The sequence below is a fragment of the Triticum urartu genome, chromosome 3 (genome assembly GCF_003073215.2).
Source record: "Triticum urartu cultivar G1812 chromosome 3, Tu2.1, whole genome shotgun sequence".
NCBI lineage: Eukaryota > Viridiplantae > Streptophyta > Magnoliopsida > Poales > Poaceae > Triticum > Triticum urartu.
Window position 1 is genome coordinate 89,375,206 of NC_053024.1, and position 14,987 is coordinate 89,390,192.

Consider the following 14,987-nt stretch of genomic DNA (forward strand, 5'->3'; position numbering starts at 1 on the left):
GAGGAAGGAAAGGGGGGCTGGCCCCCCTCCCAATTAGGATTGGGCTTGGGGGGCGCGTCTCCCTCCTTTCCTTTCCCTCTCCTCTATTACACTAAGGCCCAATAAGGCCCATATACTCTCCGGGGGGTTCCGGTAACCTCCCGGTACTCCGGAAAAAATGCCCGAACCACTCGGAACCATTCCGATGTGCAAACATAGGCTTCCAATATATCGATCTTTACGTCTCTACCATTCCGAGACTCCACGTCATGTCCGTGATCAAATCTGGGACTCCGAACTACCTTCGGTACATCAAAACACAAAAACTCATAATACCGATCGTCACCGAACGTTAAGCGTGCGGACCCTACGGGTTCGAGAACTATGTAGACATGATCGAGACATGTCTCCGGTCAATAACCAATAGAGGAACCTGGATGCTCATATTGGCTCCTACATATTCTACGAAGATCTTTATCGGTCAAACCGCATAACGGTATACGTTGTTCCCTTTGTCATCGGTATGTTACTTGCCCGAGATTCGATCGTCGGTATCTCAATACCTAGTTCAATCTCGTTACCGGCAAGTCTCTTTACTCATTCCTACATCCCATAACTAACTCATTAGCTACATTTCTTGCAAGGCTTATTGTGATGTACATTACCGAGAGGGCCCAGAGATACCTCTCCGACAATCGGAGTGACAAATCCTAATCTTGATCCATGCCAACTCAACAAACACCATCGGAGACACCTGTAGAGCACCTTTATAATCACCTAGTTACATTGTGACGTTTGGTAGCACACAAAGTGTTCCTCTGGTATTCGGGAGTTGCATGATCTCATAGTCATAGGAACATGTATAGTTATGGAGAAAGCATAACAACAAACTAAACGATCATCGTGCTAAGCTAACAGATGGGTCAAGTCAATCACATCATTCTCTAATGATGTGATCCCGTTAATCAAATGGCAACTCATGTCCATGGTTAGGAAACTTAACCATCATTGATTCAACGAGCTAGTTAAGTAGAGGGAAACTAGTGACACTCTGTTTGTCTATGTATTCACACATGTACTAAGTTTCCGGTTAATACAATTCTAGCATGAATAATAAACATTTATCATGATATAAGGAAATATAAATAACAACTTTATTATTGCCTCTAGGGAATATTTCTTTCAGTCTCCCACTTGCACTAGAGTCAATAATCTAGATTACATTGTAATGATTCTAACACCCAAGGAGTCTTGGTGCTGATCATGTTTTGCTCGTGAGAGAGGTTTAGTCAACGAGTCTGCAACATTCAGATCCGTATGTATCTTGCAAATCTCTATGTCTCCCTCCTTGACTTGGTCGTGGATGGAATTGAAGCGTCTCTTGATGTGCTTGGTTCTTTTGTGAAATCTGGGTTCCTTTGCCAAGGCAATTGCACCAGTATTGTCGCAAAAGATTTTCATTAGACCCGATGCACTAGGTATGACACCTAGATCGGATATCAACTCCTTCATCCAGACTCCTTCATTTGCTGCTTCCGAAGCAGCTATGTATTCCGCTTCACATGTAGATCCCGCCACAACGCTTTGCTTGGAACTGCACCAACTGACAGCTCCTCCATTTAATAAAAACATGTATCCAGTTTGTGACTTAGAGTCATCCGGATCAGTGTCAAAGCTTGCATCGACGTAACCGTTTACGATGAGCTCTTTGTCACCTCCACATACGAGAAACATATCCTTAGTCCTTTTCAGGTATTTCAGGATGTTCTTGACCGCTCTCCAGTGATCCACTTCTGGATTACTTTGGTACCTCCCTGCTAAACTTATAGCAAGGCACACATCAGGTCTGGTACACAACATTGCATACATGATAGAGCCTATGGCTAAAGCATAGGGAACACCTTTCATTTTCTCTCTATCTTCTGCAGTGGTCGGGCATTGAGTCTGACTCAACTTCACATCTTGTAATACAGTCAAGAACCCTTTCTTTGCCTGATCCATTTTAAACTTCTTTAAAACTTTATCAAGGTATGTGCTTTGTGAATGTCCAATTAGGCGTCTTGATCTATCTCTATAGATCTTGATGCCCAATATATAAGCAGCTTCACTGAGGTCTTTCATTGAAAAAATCTTATTCAAGTATCCTTTTATGCTATTCAGAAATTCAGTATCATTTCCGATTAACAATATGTCATCTACATATAATATTAGAAATGCTACGGAGCTCCCACTCACTTTCTTGTAAATACAGGCTTCTCCGAAAGTCTGTATAAAACCATATGCTTTGATCACGCTATCAAAGCATATATTCCAACTCCAAGAGGCTTGCACCAGTCCATAAATGGATCGCTGGAGCTTGCACACTTTGTTAGCACCTTTTGGATCGACAAAATCTTCGGGTTGCATCATATACAACTCTTCTTTAAGATATCCATTAAGGAATGCAGTTTTGACATCCATTTGCCAAATTTCATAATCATAAAATGCGGCAATTGCTAACATGACTCGGACGGACTTAAGCATCGCTACGGGTGAGAAGGTCTCATCGTAGTCAACTCCTTGAACTTGTCGAAAACCTTTCGCAACAAGCGAGCTTTGTAGACAGTAACATTTCCGTCAGCGTCAGTCTTCTTCTTGAATATCCATTTATTCTCTATGGCCTGCCGATCATCGGACAAGTCAACCAAAGTCCATACTTTGTTCTCATACATGGATCCCATCTTAGATTTCATGGCTTCAAGCCATTTTGCAGAATCTGGGCTCATCATCGCTTCCTCATAGTTCGTAGGTTCGTCATGGTCAAGTAACACGACTTCCAGAACAGGATTACCGTACCACTCTGGTGCGGATCTTACTCTGGTTGACCTACGAGGTTCGGTAGTAACTTGATTAGAAGTTTCATGATCATCATCATTAGCTTCCTCACTTGCTAGTGTAGGAGTCATAGGAACAGATTTCTGTGATGAACTACTTTCCAATAAGGGAGCAGGTACAGTTACCTCATCAAGTTCTACTTTCCTCCAACTCACTTCTTTCGAGAGAAACTCCTTCTCTAGAAAGGATACATTCCTAGCAACGAATGTCTTGCCTTCGGATATGTGATAGAAGGTGTACCCAACAGTCTCCTTTGGGTATCCTATGAAGACACATTTCTCCGATTTGGGTTCGAGCTTACCAGGTGATGACCCACAAGTATAGGGGATCTATCGTAGTCCTTTCAATAAGTAAGAGTGTCGAACCCAACGAGGAGCAGAAGGAAATGATAAATGGTTTTCAGCAAGGTATTCTCTGCAAGTACTGAAATAAGTGGTAACAGATAGTTTTGTGATGAGATAATTTGTAACGAGCAACAAGTAACAAAAGTAAATAAAGTGCAGCAAGGTGGCCCAATCCTTTTTGTAGCAAAGGACAAGCCTGGACAAACTCTTATATAAGGAAAAGCGCTCCCGAGGACACATGGGAATATCGTCAAGCTAGTTTTCATCACATTCATATGATTCACGTTCGGTACTTTGATAATTTGACATGTGGGTGGACCGGTGCTTGGGTGTTGTTCTTACTTGAACAAGCATCCCACTTATGATTAACCTATATTGCAAGCATCCGCAACTACACCAAAAGTATTAAGGTAAACCTAACCATAGCATGAAACATATGGATCCAAATCAGCCCCTTACGAAGCAACGCATAAACTAGGGCTTAAGCTTCTGTCACTCTAGCAACCCATCATCTACTTATTACTTCCCAATGCCTTCCTCTAGGCCCAAATAATGGTGAAGTGTTATGTAGTCGACGTTCACATAACACCACTAGAGGCTAGACAACATACATCTCATCAAAATATAGAACGAATACCAAATTCACATGACTACTAATAGCAAGACTTCTCCCTTGTCCTCAGGAACAAACGTAACTACTCACAAAGCATAAACATATTCATAATCAGAGGGGTATTAATATGCATAAAGGATCTGAACATATTATCTTCCACCAATTAAACCAACTAGCATCAACTACAAGGAGTAATTAACACTACTAGCAACCTACTAGCACCAATCCCGGACTTGGAGACAAGAATTGGATACAAGAGATGAACTAGGGTTTTGAGATGAGATGGTGCTGATGAAGATGTTGATGGAGATTGCCCTCTCCCGATGAGAGGAGCGTTGGTGATGACGATGGCGATGATTTCCCCCTCCGGGAGGGAAGTTTCCCTGACAGAACAGCTCTGTCGGAGCTCTAGATTGGATCCACCAAGGTTCCGCCTCGTGGCGGCGGAGTTTCGTCCCAAAAGGTTGCTTCCTATTTTTTCTCGACGAAAGACTTCATATAGGAGAAGATGGTCATCGGAGAGCCACCAGGGGCCCACGAGGTAGGGGGCGCGCCCTAGGGGGGGGCGCCCCCACCCTCGTGAGCAGGGTGTGGGCCCCCTGGTCTTCATCTTTGGCGAGGATTTTTCATTATTTATTATAAGGTGTTCTGTGGAGTTTTAGGACTTCTGGAGTTGTGCAGAACAAGTCTCTAATATTTGCTCCTTTTCTAGCCCAGAATTCCAGCTGCCGGCATTCTCCCTCCTTATGTAAACCTTGTAAAATAAGAGAGAATAGCCATAAGTATTGTGACATAATGTGAAATAACAGCCCATAATGCAATAAATATCGATATAAAAACATGATGCAAAATGGACGTATCACCAAGTTGAAGCTTTTTCACATAAGCATCGCAGCCCCAAACTTTATGAAACTACATTTTTGGTTTCTTGCCAAACCATAGTTCATAAGGCGTCGTCTCAACGGATTTAGATGGTGCCCTATTTAACATGAATGTAGCCGTCTCTAAAGCATAACCCCAAAATGATAGCGGTAAATCAGTGAGAGACATCATAGATCGCACCATATCTAGTAAAGTACGATTACGACGTTCGGACACACCATTACGCTGTGGTGTGCCAGGTGGTGTGAGTTGCGAAACTATTCCGCATTGTTTCAAATGAAGTCCAAACTCATAACTCAAATATTTGCCTCCACGATCAGATCATAGAAACTTTATTTTCTTGTTACGATGATTTTCCACTTCACTCTGAAATTCTTTGAACTTTTCAAATGTTTCATACTTATGTTTCATCAAGTAGATATACCCATATCTGCTCAAATCATCTGTGAAGGTGAGAAAATAACGATACTGCCGCGAGCCTCTATATTCATTGGACCACATACATCGGTATGTATGATTTCCAACAAATCTGTTGCTCGCTCCATTGTTCTGGAGAACAGAGTTTTAGTCATCTTGCCCATGAGGCATGGTTCGCAAGTACCAAGTGATTCATAATCAAGTGATTCATAATCAAGTGATTCCAGAAGTCCATCAGAATGGAGTTTCTTCATGCGCTTTACACCAATATGACCTAAACGGCAGTGCCACAAATAAGTTGCACTATCATTGTCAACTCTGCATCTTTTGGCTTCAATACTATGAACATGTGTATCACTACTATCAAGATTTAGTAAAAGTAGACCACTCATCAGGGGTGCATGACCATAAAAGATATTACTCATATAAATAGAGCAACCATTATTCTCTGATTTAAATGAATAACCGCCTCGCATCAAACAAGATCCAGATATAATGTTCATGCTCAATGTTGGCACCAAATAACAATTATTTAGGTCTAATACTAATCCCGAAGGTAGATGTAGAGGTAGCGTGCCGACGGCGACCATATCGACTTTGGAACCATTTCCTACGTGCATCGTCACCTCGTCATTATCCAATCTTCGCTTAATCCGTAGCCCCTATTTCGAGTTGCAAATGTTAGTAACTGAACCAATATCAAATACCCAGGCACTACTGCGAGCATTAGTAAGTTACACATCAATAACATGTATATCAAATATACCTTTCACTTTGCCATCCTTCTTCTCCGCCAAATACTTGGGGCAGTTCCGCTTCCAGTGACTAGTTCCTTTGTAGTAGAAACACTCAGTCTCAGGCTTAGGTCCAGACTTGGGTTTCTTCACTTGAGCAGCAACTGGCTTGTTGTTCTTCTTGAAGTTCCCCTTCTTCCCTTTGCTCTTTTTCTTGAAACGGGTGGTCTTGTTGACCATCAACACTTGATGTTCCTTCTTGATTTCTACCTTCGCAACTTTTAGATTGCGAAGAGCTCGGGAATCGTCTTATCCATCCCTTGCATATTATAGTTCATCACGAAGCTCTTGTAGCTTGGTGGCAGTGATTGGAGAACTCTTTCAATGATACTATCACCAGGAAGATTAACTCCCAATTGAGTCAAGTGGTTGTGGTACCCAGACATTCTGAGTATATGTTCACTGACAGAAGTATCCTCCTCCATCTTGCAGTTGTAGAACTTATTGGAGACTTCATATCTCTCAATCCGGGCATTTGCTTGAAATATTAACTTCAACTCCTAGAACTTATCATATGCTCCATGACATTAAAAACGTCGTTGAAGTCCCGGTTCTAAGCCGTAAAGCATGGCACACTGAACGATCGAGTAGTCATCAGCTTTGCTCTGCCAGGTGTTCATAACATCTGGCGTTGCTCCTGCAGCAGGTTTGTCACCTAACGGTGCTTCCAGGACGTAATTCTTCTGTGCAGCAACGAGGATAATCCTCAAGTTACGGACCCAGTCCATATAGTTGCTACCATCATCTTTCAACTTAGCTTTCTCTAGGAACGCATTAAAATTCAACGGAACAACAGCACGGTCCATCTATCTACAACAACATAGACATGCAAAAATACTATCAAGTACTAAGTTCATGATAAATTAAAGTTCAATTAATCAAATTACTTAAGAACTCCCACTTAGATAGACATCTCTCTAATCATCTAAGTGATCATGTGATCCATATCAACTAAACCATGTCTGATCATCACGTGAGATGGAGTAATTTTCAATGGTGAACATCACTATGTTGATCATATCTTGATGCGGAGCATCCCAAGGTCATCCCCATGGACCTACCACCGTCTCACCAAGTGACTAGCGGACCAATGACACGAGCACGTGCAAGAGCTCTCGAAACTAAGGTGAACTCACTCCTCTCTGAACTACCACTTTCCATGCATGAGAATTGGCTACTACCTCAAGCGGAAACCCTATGTGTGATCAGGTGCTTGGAGGAGGGCCGCGGACCAACTACATTCAACGGACAAGACGGTGAGGACGCCAAGTTCACAGGACAAGAAGAAGAACTGCTCGAAGTCCCCAGGCTTCGGACGACCGACGAACCCCGGACGTCCGACGACCTCCAGGCTCCGGATGTCCGACCCTCTCCAGACGACCGACACTTCCATACCCGAGCCAAAACTACAAACTTCCGAAGCGCTATGTGATACGTCCATTTTGCATCATGCTTTCATATCGATATTTATTGCATTATGGGCTGTTATTACACATTATGACACAATACTTATGCCCATTCTCTCTTATTTTACAAGGTTTACATGAAGAGGGGGAATGTCAGCAGCTGGAATTCTGGGCTGGAAAAGGAGCAAATATTAGGGACCTATTCTGCACATCTCCAAAAGTCCTGAAACTCCACGGGAGCACTTTTCAGAATATATAAAAAATACCGAGCGCAAGAAGTACCAAAGGAGGGCCACACCCTGGCCACGAGGGTGGGGGCGCGCCCTACCCCCCTGGGCGCCCCCCGCTGCCTCGTGGTCCCCCTGGTGGCCCTCCGATGCCCATCTTCTATATGAGGTCTTTCGTCGAGGAAAAAATCATAAGAAAGCTTTTGGGGCGAAACTCCGCCGCCACGAGGCGGAACCTTGGCGGAACCAATCTAGGGCTCTGGCGGAGCTGTTCTGCCGGGGAAACTTCCCTCAGGGAGGGGAAAATCATCACCATCGTCATCACCAACGATCCTCTCATTGGGAGGGGGTCAATCTCCATCAACATCTTCACCAGCACCATCTCGTATCAAACCCTAGTTCATCTCTTGTATCCAATATTTGTATCCAAACCTCAGATTGGTACCTGTGGGTTGCTAGTAGTGTTGATTACTCCTTGTAGTTGATGCTAGTTGGTTTACTTGGTGGAAGATCATATGTTCAGATCCATTATGCATATTAATACCCCTCTGATTATGAACATTAATATGCTTTGTGATTAGTTACGTTTGTTCCTGAGGACATGGAGAAGTCTTGCTATTAGTAGTCATGTGAATTTGGTATTCGTTCGATATTTTGATGAGATGTATGTTTGTCATCCCTCTAGTGGTGTCATGTGAACGTCGACTACATGACACTTCACCATTGTTTGGGCCTAGAGGGAGGCATTGGGAAGTAATAAGTAGATGATGGGTTGCTAGAGTGACAGAAGCTTAAACCCTAGTTTATGCGTTGCTTCGTAAGGGGCTGATTTGGATCCATATGTTTCATGCTATGGTTAGGTTTACCTTAATACTTCTGTTGTAGTTGCGGATGCTTGTAATGGGGGTTAATCATAAGTGGGATGCTTGTCCAAGTAAGGGCAGTACCCAAGCACCGGTCCACCCACATATGAACTTATCAAAGTACCGAACACGAATCATATGATCGTGATGAAAACTAGCTTGACGATAATTCCCATGTGTCTTCGGGAGCGCTTTCCTTCATATAAGAGTTTGTACAGGCTTGTCCTTTGCTACCAAAAGGATTGGTCCATCTTGCTGCACCTTATTTACTTTTATTACTTGCTACTCGTTACAAATTACCTTATCACAAAACTATCTGTTACCGATAATTTCAGTGCTTGCAGAGAATACCTTACTAAAAACTGCTTATCATTTCCTTCTGCTCCTCGTTGGGTTCGACACTCTTACTTATCGAAAGGACTACGATAGACCCCCTATACTTGTGGGTCATCAAGACTATTTTCTGGCGCCGTTGCCGGGGAGTGAAGCGCCTTTGGTAGGTGGAATTTGGTAAGGAAAAATTTATATAGTGTGCTGAAATTTACTGTCACTTATTACTATGGAACATAATCCTTTGAGGGGTTTGTTCGGGGTATCTTCACCTCGTCCGGAACCACAATTAGTTACTCCTCAACCTACTGAACCTACTAAAAATGTTTACTTTGAAATTCCTTCGGGTATGATAGAGAAACTGCTAGCTAATCCTTTTGCAGGAGATGGAACATTACATCCCGACTTACACTTAATCTATGTGGATGAAGTTTGTGGATTATTTAAGCTTGCAGGTATGCCCGATGATGTTATCAAGAAGAAGTTCCTCCCTTTATCTTTGAAGGGAGATGCATTGACATGGTATAGGTTATGTGATGATATGGGATCATGGGACTATAAATGATTGAAATTGGAATTCCATCAGAAGTTTTATCCTATGCATCTTGTTCATCATGATCGTAATTATATATATAATTTTTGGCCTCGCGAAGGAGAAAGAATCACTCAAGCTTGGGGGAGGCTTAAGTCAATGTTATATTCATGCCCCAATCATGAGCTCTCAAGAGAAATGATTATTCAAAATTTTTATGCTCGGCTTTCTGACAACAATCGCTCCATGCTCGATACTTCTTGTACTGGTTCCTTTATGATGAAGACTATTGAATTCAAATGGAATTTATTGGAGAGAATTAAACGCAACTCTGAAGATTGGGATCTCGACGAAGGTAAGGAGTCAGGTATAACACCTAAGTTTGATTGTGTTAAATCTTTTATGGATACCGATGTTTTTCGTAAATTTAGCACTAAGTATGGAGTTGACTCTGAGATAGTAGCTTCTTTCTGTGAATCCTTTGCTACTCATGTTGATCTCCCTAAGGAGAAGTGGTTTAAATATAATCCTCCCATTGAAACAAAAGTAGTTGCACCTATTAAAGTTGAAGAAAAGACTATCACTTATAATGATCCTGTTGTTCCTACTGCTTATGTTGAGAAACCACCTTTCCCTGTTAGAATAAAGAATCATGCTAAAGCTTCAACTGTGGTCAACAAAAGTAATATTAAGACACCTAAACCCCCTAAGCAAGTTAAAGTTGAACCTAATATTGCTATGGTTAAAGATCTCTTGGCTGATAATATTGATGGGCAGGTTATTTATTTCTGTGAAGAAACTGCTAGAATTGCTAAACCTGGTGCTAAAGATAAACATAGACCTGTGGCAGGCATGCCTATTATTTCTGTTAAAATAGGAGATCACTGTTGTCATGGCTTATGTGATATGGGTGCTAGTGCTAGTGCAATACGTATTTCCTTATACAAAGAAATTATGCATGATATTGCACCAGCTGAGATAGAAGGTATTGATGTTATCATTAAGCTTGCCAATAGAGATACTATTTCACCAGTTGGGATTGTTAGAGATGTTGAAGTCTTGTGTGGGAAGGTTAAATATCCTGCTGATTTTCTTGTTCTTGCTTCCCCACAAGATAACTTTTGTCCCATTATATTTGGTAGACCCTTCTTGAATACTGTTAATGCTAAGATAGACTGCAATAAGGATATTGTTTCTGTTTGTTTAGGGGATATGTCTCATGAGTTTAATTTTGCTAAATTTTGTAGACAACCCCATGATAAAGAATTGCCTAGTAAAGATGAAATTATTGGTCTTGCTTCTATTGCCGTGCCTCCTACTGATCCCTTAGAACAATATTTGCTAGACCATGAAAATGATATGTTCATGAATGAAAGAAGGGAAATAGACGAAGTATTCTTTAAACAGGGACCTATTTTGAAACACAACTTGCCTGTTGAAATCCTCGGGGATCCTCCTCCACCCAAGGGTGATCCCGTGTTTGAGCTTAAACCATTACCCGATACTCTTAAATATGCTTATCTTGATGAAAAGAAAATATATCATGTTACTATTAGTGCTAACCTTTGAGAGAAGGAGAAAGAGAAATTATTGAAAACTCTGAAGAAGCACCGCGCTGCTATTGGATATACCCTTGATGATCTTAAGGGCATTAGTCCCACTCTATGTCAACACAAAGTAAATTTTGAGGAAGATGCCAAACCAGTTATTGATCACCAACGACGGCTGAATCCTAAGATGAAAGAAGTGGTAAGAAAGGAAATATTAAAGCTCCTTGAGGCAGGTATAATTTATCCCGTTGCTGATAGTAAGTGGGTAAGTCCTGTCCATTGTGTCCCTAAGAAGGGAGGTATTACTATTGTTCCTAACGATAAAGATGAATTGATCCCTCAAAGAATTATTACAGGTTATAGGATGGTAATTGATTTCCGCAAATTAAATAAGGCTACTAAAAAAGATCATTACCCTTTGCCTTTTATTGATCAAATGCTAGAAAGATTATCCAAACATACACATTTTTGCTTTCTAGATGGTTACTCTGGCTTCTCTCAAATACATGTGCCAGCTGATGATCAATCAAAGACCACTTTTACTTGCCCTTTCGGTACTTTTGTTTATAGACGTATGCCTTTTGGTTTATGTAATGCACCTGCTACCTTTCAAAGATGCATGATGGCTATATTCTCTGACTTTTGTGAAAAGATTTGTGAGGTGTTCGTGGATGATTTCTCTATTTATGGATCCTCTTTTGATGATTGCTTAAGCAAACTTGATCGAGTTTTGCAGAGATGTGAAGAAACTAATCTTGTCTTGAATTGGGAGAGGTGCCACTTTATGGTTAATGAAGGTATTGTCTTGGGGCATACAATTTCTGAAAGAGGTATTGAAGTTGACAAAGCTAAAGTTGATGTTATTGAAAAGATGCCATGTCCCAAGGACATTAAAGGTATAAGAAGCTTCCTCGGTCATGCCGGTTTTTATAGGAGGTTCATTAAGGACTTCTCAAAAAATTTCTCGGCCTCTGACAAACCTATTACAAAAAGATATTCCTTTTATCTTTGATGATGATTGTGTAGAAGCATTTGAAATACTCAAGAAAGCATTAATTTCTGCACCCATTGTTCAGCCACCTGATTGGAATTTACCCTTTGAAATTATGTGTGATGCTAGTGATTATGCTGTAGGGGCTGTTCTAGGGCAAAGAGTTGATAAGAAATTAAATGTTATTCAATATGCTAGTAAAACCCTAGACAATGCCCAGAGAAATTATGCTACTACTGAAAAGGAATTTTGAGCAGTTGTTTTTGCTTGTGATAAGTTCAGACCTTATATTGTTGATTCTAAAGTAACTATTCACACTGATCATGCTGCTATTAAATATCTTATGGAAAACAAAGATGCTAAACCTAGACTTATTAGATGGGTTCTCTTGCTACAAGAATTTGATTTGCATATTATTGATAGAAAGGGAGCTGAGAACACCGTTGCAGACAACTTGTCTAGGTTAGAAAATGTTCTTGATAACCCACTACCTATTGATGATAGCTTTCCTGATGAACAATTAAATGTCATAAATGCTTCTCGTACTGCTCCGTGGTATGCTGATTATGCTAATTACATTGTTGCTAAATTTATACCACCTAGTTTCACCTACCAACAAAAGAAAAAAGTTCTTCTATGATTTAAGGCATTACTTTTGGGATGACCCACATCTTTATAAAGAAGGACTAGATGGTATTATTAGACGTTGTGTACCTGAGCATGAACATGAACAGATCCTACGCAAGTGTCACTCCGAGGCTTATGGAGGACACCATGCTGGAGATAGAACTGCACATAAGGTATTGCAATCCGGTTTTTATTGGCCTACTCTCTTCAAGGATGCCCGTAAGTTTGTCTTGACTTGTGATGAATGTCAAAGAATTGGCAATATTAGTAGACGTCAAGAAATGCCTATGAATTATTCACTTGTCATTGAACCATTTGATGTTTGGGGCTTCGATTATATGGGACCTTTTCCTTCCTCTAATGGGTATACACATACTTTAGTTGCTCTTGATTACATTACTAAGTGGGTAGAAGCTATTCCAACTAGTAGTGCTGATCATAACACCTCTATTAAGATGCTTAAAGAAGTTATTTTCCCAAGGTTTGGAGTCCCTAGATATTTAATGACTGATGGTGGTCACACTCCATTCATGGTGCCTTTCGTAAAATGCTTGCTAAGTATGATGTTAATCATAGAATTGCATCTCCTTATCACCCACAGTATAGTGGTCAAGTAGAATTAAGTAACAGAGAGCTCAAATTAATTTTGCAAAAGACTGTTAACAGATCTAGAAAGAATTGGTCCAAGAAACTTGATGATGCATTATGGGCTTATAGAACTGCATATAAAAATCCCATTGGTATGTCTCTGTATAAAATGGTTTATGGTAAAGCATGTCACTTACCTCTTGAATTAGAACATAAGGCATATTGGGCCATCAAAGAGCTCAATTATGACTTTAAACTTGCCGGTGAGAAGAGGTTATTTGACATTAGCCCACTGGATGAATGGAGAACCCAAGCTTATGAAAATGCCAAGCTGTTTAAAGAAAAAGTTAAAAGATGGCATGATAAAAGGAAACAAAAGCTTGAGTTCAATGTAGGTGATTATGTATTGCTATACAACTCTCGTTTAAGATTTTTTGTAGGAAAACTTCTCTCTAAATGGGAAGGTCCCTACGTTATCGAGGAGGTCTATCGTTCCGGTGCCATAAAAATCAACAACTCCGAAGGCACAAATCCGAAGGTGGTCAACGGTAAAAGAATCAAGCATTATATCTCAGGTAATCCCATAAATGTTGAAACTAATACTATTGAAACCGTAACCCTGGAGGAACACATAAGAGATACTTTCCAGAACGTTTCAGACTCCGAAAAGGAATAGGTACGTGGTACGGTAAGTGTTGGGGATATTACTACTGGACGTAAACCGGCTAGGAGTAGCCGGATTAACTTTATGAAGATTAGAAGCCCATGAAGATGTAAGAATGATGGCGCTTTACGAAGGCCCAAGGCCCAAAGGCGAGTTAAGGCCTGTAGATGTAAGCCAACCTTATTATGTAACTTGCATTGTAAGATAGGAAGGATAGAGACCGAGCCGGACACGTTTATGATCCGGCCTCAGGACTCTGTAAACCGGCGGGCATCAACCTATGTATATAAAGGGATGACCCGGCAACGGTTTAGGGACAACACACAACAACTCGAAAGCCGGGCAAAGCGGATTCGCTCCCTAGTCATCGAAACCCTAGCAATACCAACGCAAACTAGACGTAGGCTTTTACCTTCATCGAAGGGGCCGAACTAGTATAAAAATCCTCGTGTCCCTTGTCCGGTCTAACCCCTTTAAGCCAACCCGTAGCGATGGCTCCACGACTAAGTCCTTTCATGAGGACATCTGCCATGACAAACCCACGACAGCTGGCGCCCATCGTGGGGCTATCGCATGATGGTTTCGAGTTCTTGAAGGGTAGCTTCAAAGGACTCAAGGGATACGCTGTGGGTCGGATGACGAAGAGTCGTCGCGGCAAGCTCTACATTGACGACGCATGATGGACTCCCGAGGCCGGTTCAATTGAATACGGGTACCGGGTCCCCTTTGGCGGGATTCACGTCTTCATCGGCAAGATCGACGAACCGGGCCCTGAGCCTGACACCTGCGCCAACATCATCGAGACGGCTCAGCGTGCAAGCCCTGCCCAGGTTCAGCCCACAGCAAGGCATGTCTTCATAGGTGTCATCCATGGAGCGGAATATGAGGATGGACCGGCATCTAATGGGGAAACCGTTGTCTGTTCTGATGACGAGTCTTCAACCGGAGAGACCGAGTCGCTATATCAGCTGCAGGACGGCCGGATTAGTGGAGGTTCCGATGGCAACAGTATTCCGGACCCCCTCGATCTGCCAAACCGGGTCGTTGTCTTCATGGCCGGTACACAACTAGCGCATCACTCTTCTACCACCGCGGCAATGCTCTTCAATTCAGCAATCGCAACGCCAGCGGGAGCAGGGGCTCTGCGCCGCCACCGACTCAGGTTTTGTCTGATTTGTTTGACGCTTTGGCAACATTGATGGCGACAGAAGTGGACGCCGCAGCCCGAGATCAGCACAATGCGGAGATTGCATAGGTGAAGGATCAGATAACTCAGGCTAAAGCGGACCTGGCAGCAGAGAACGCT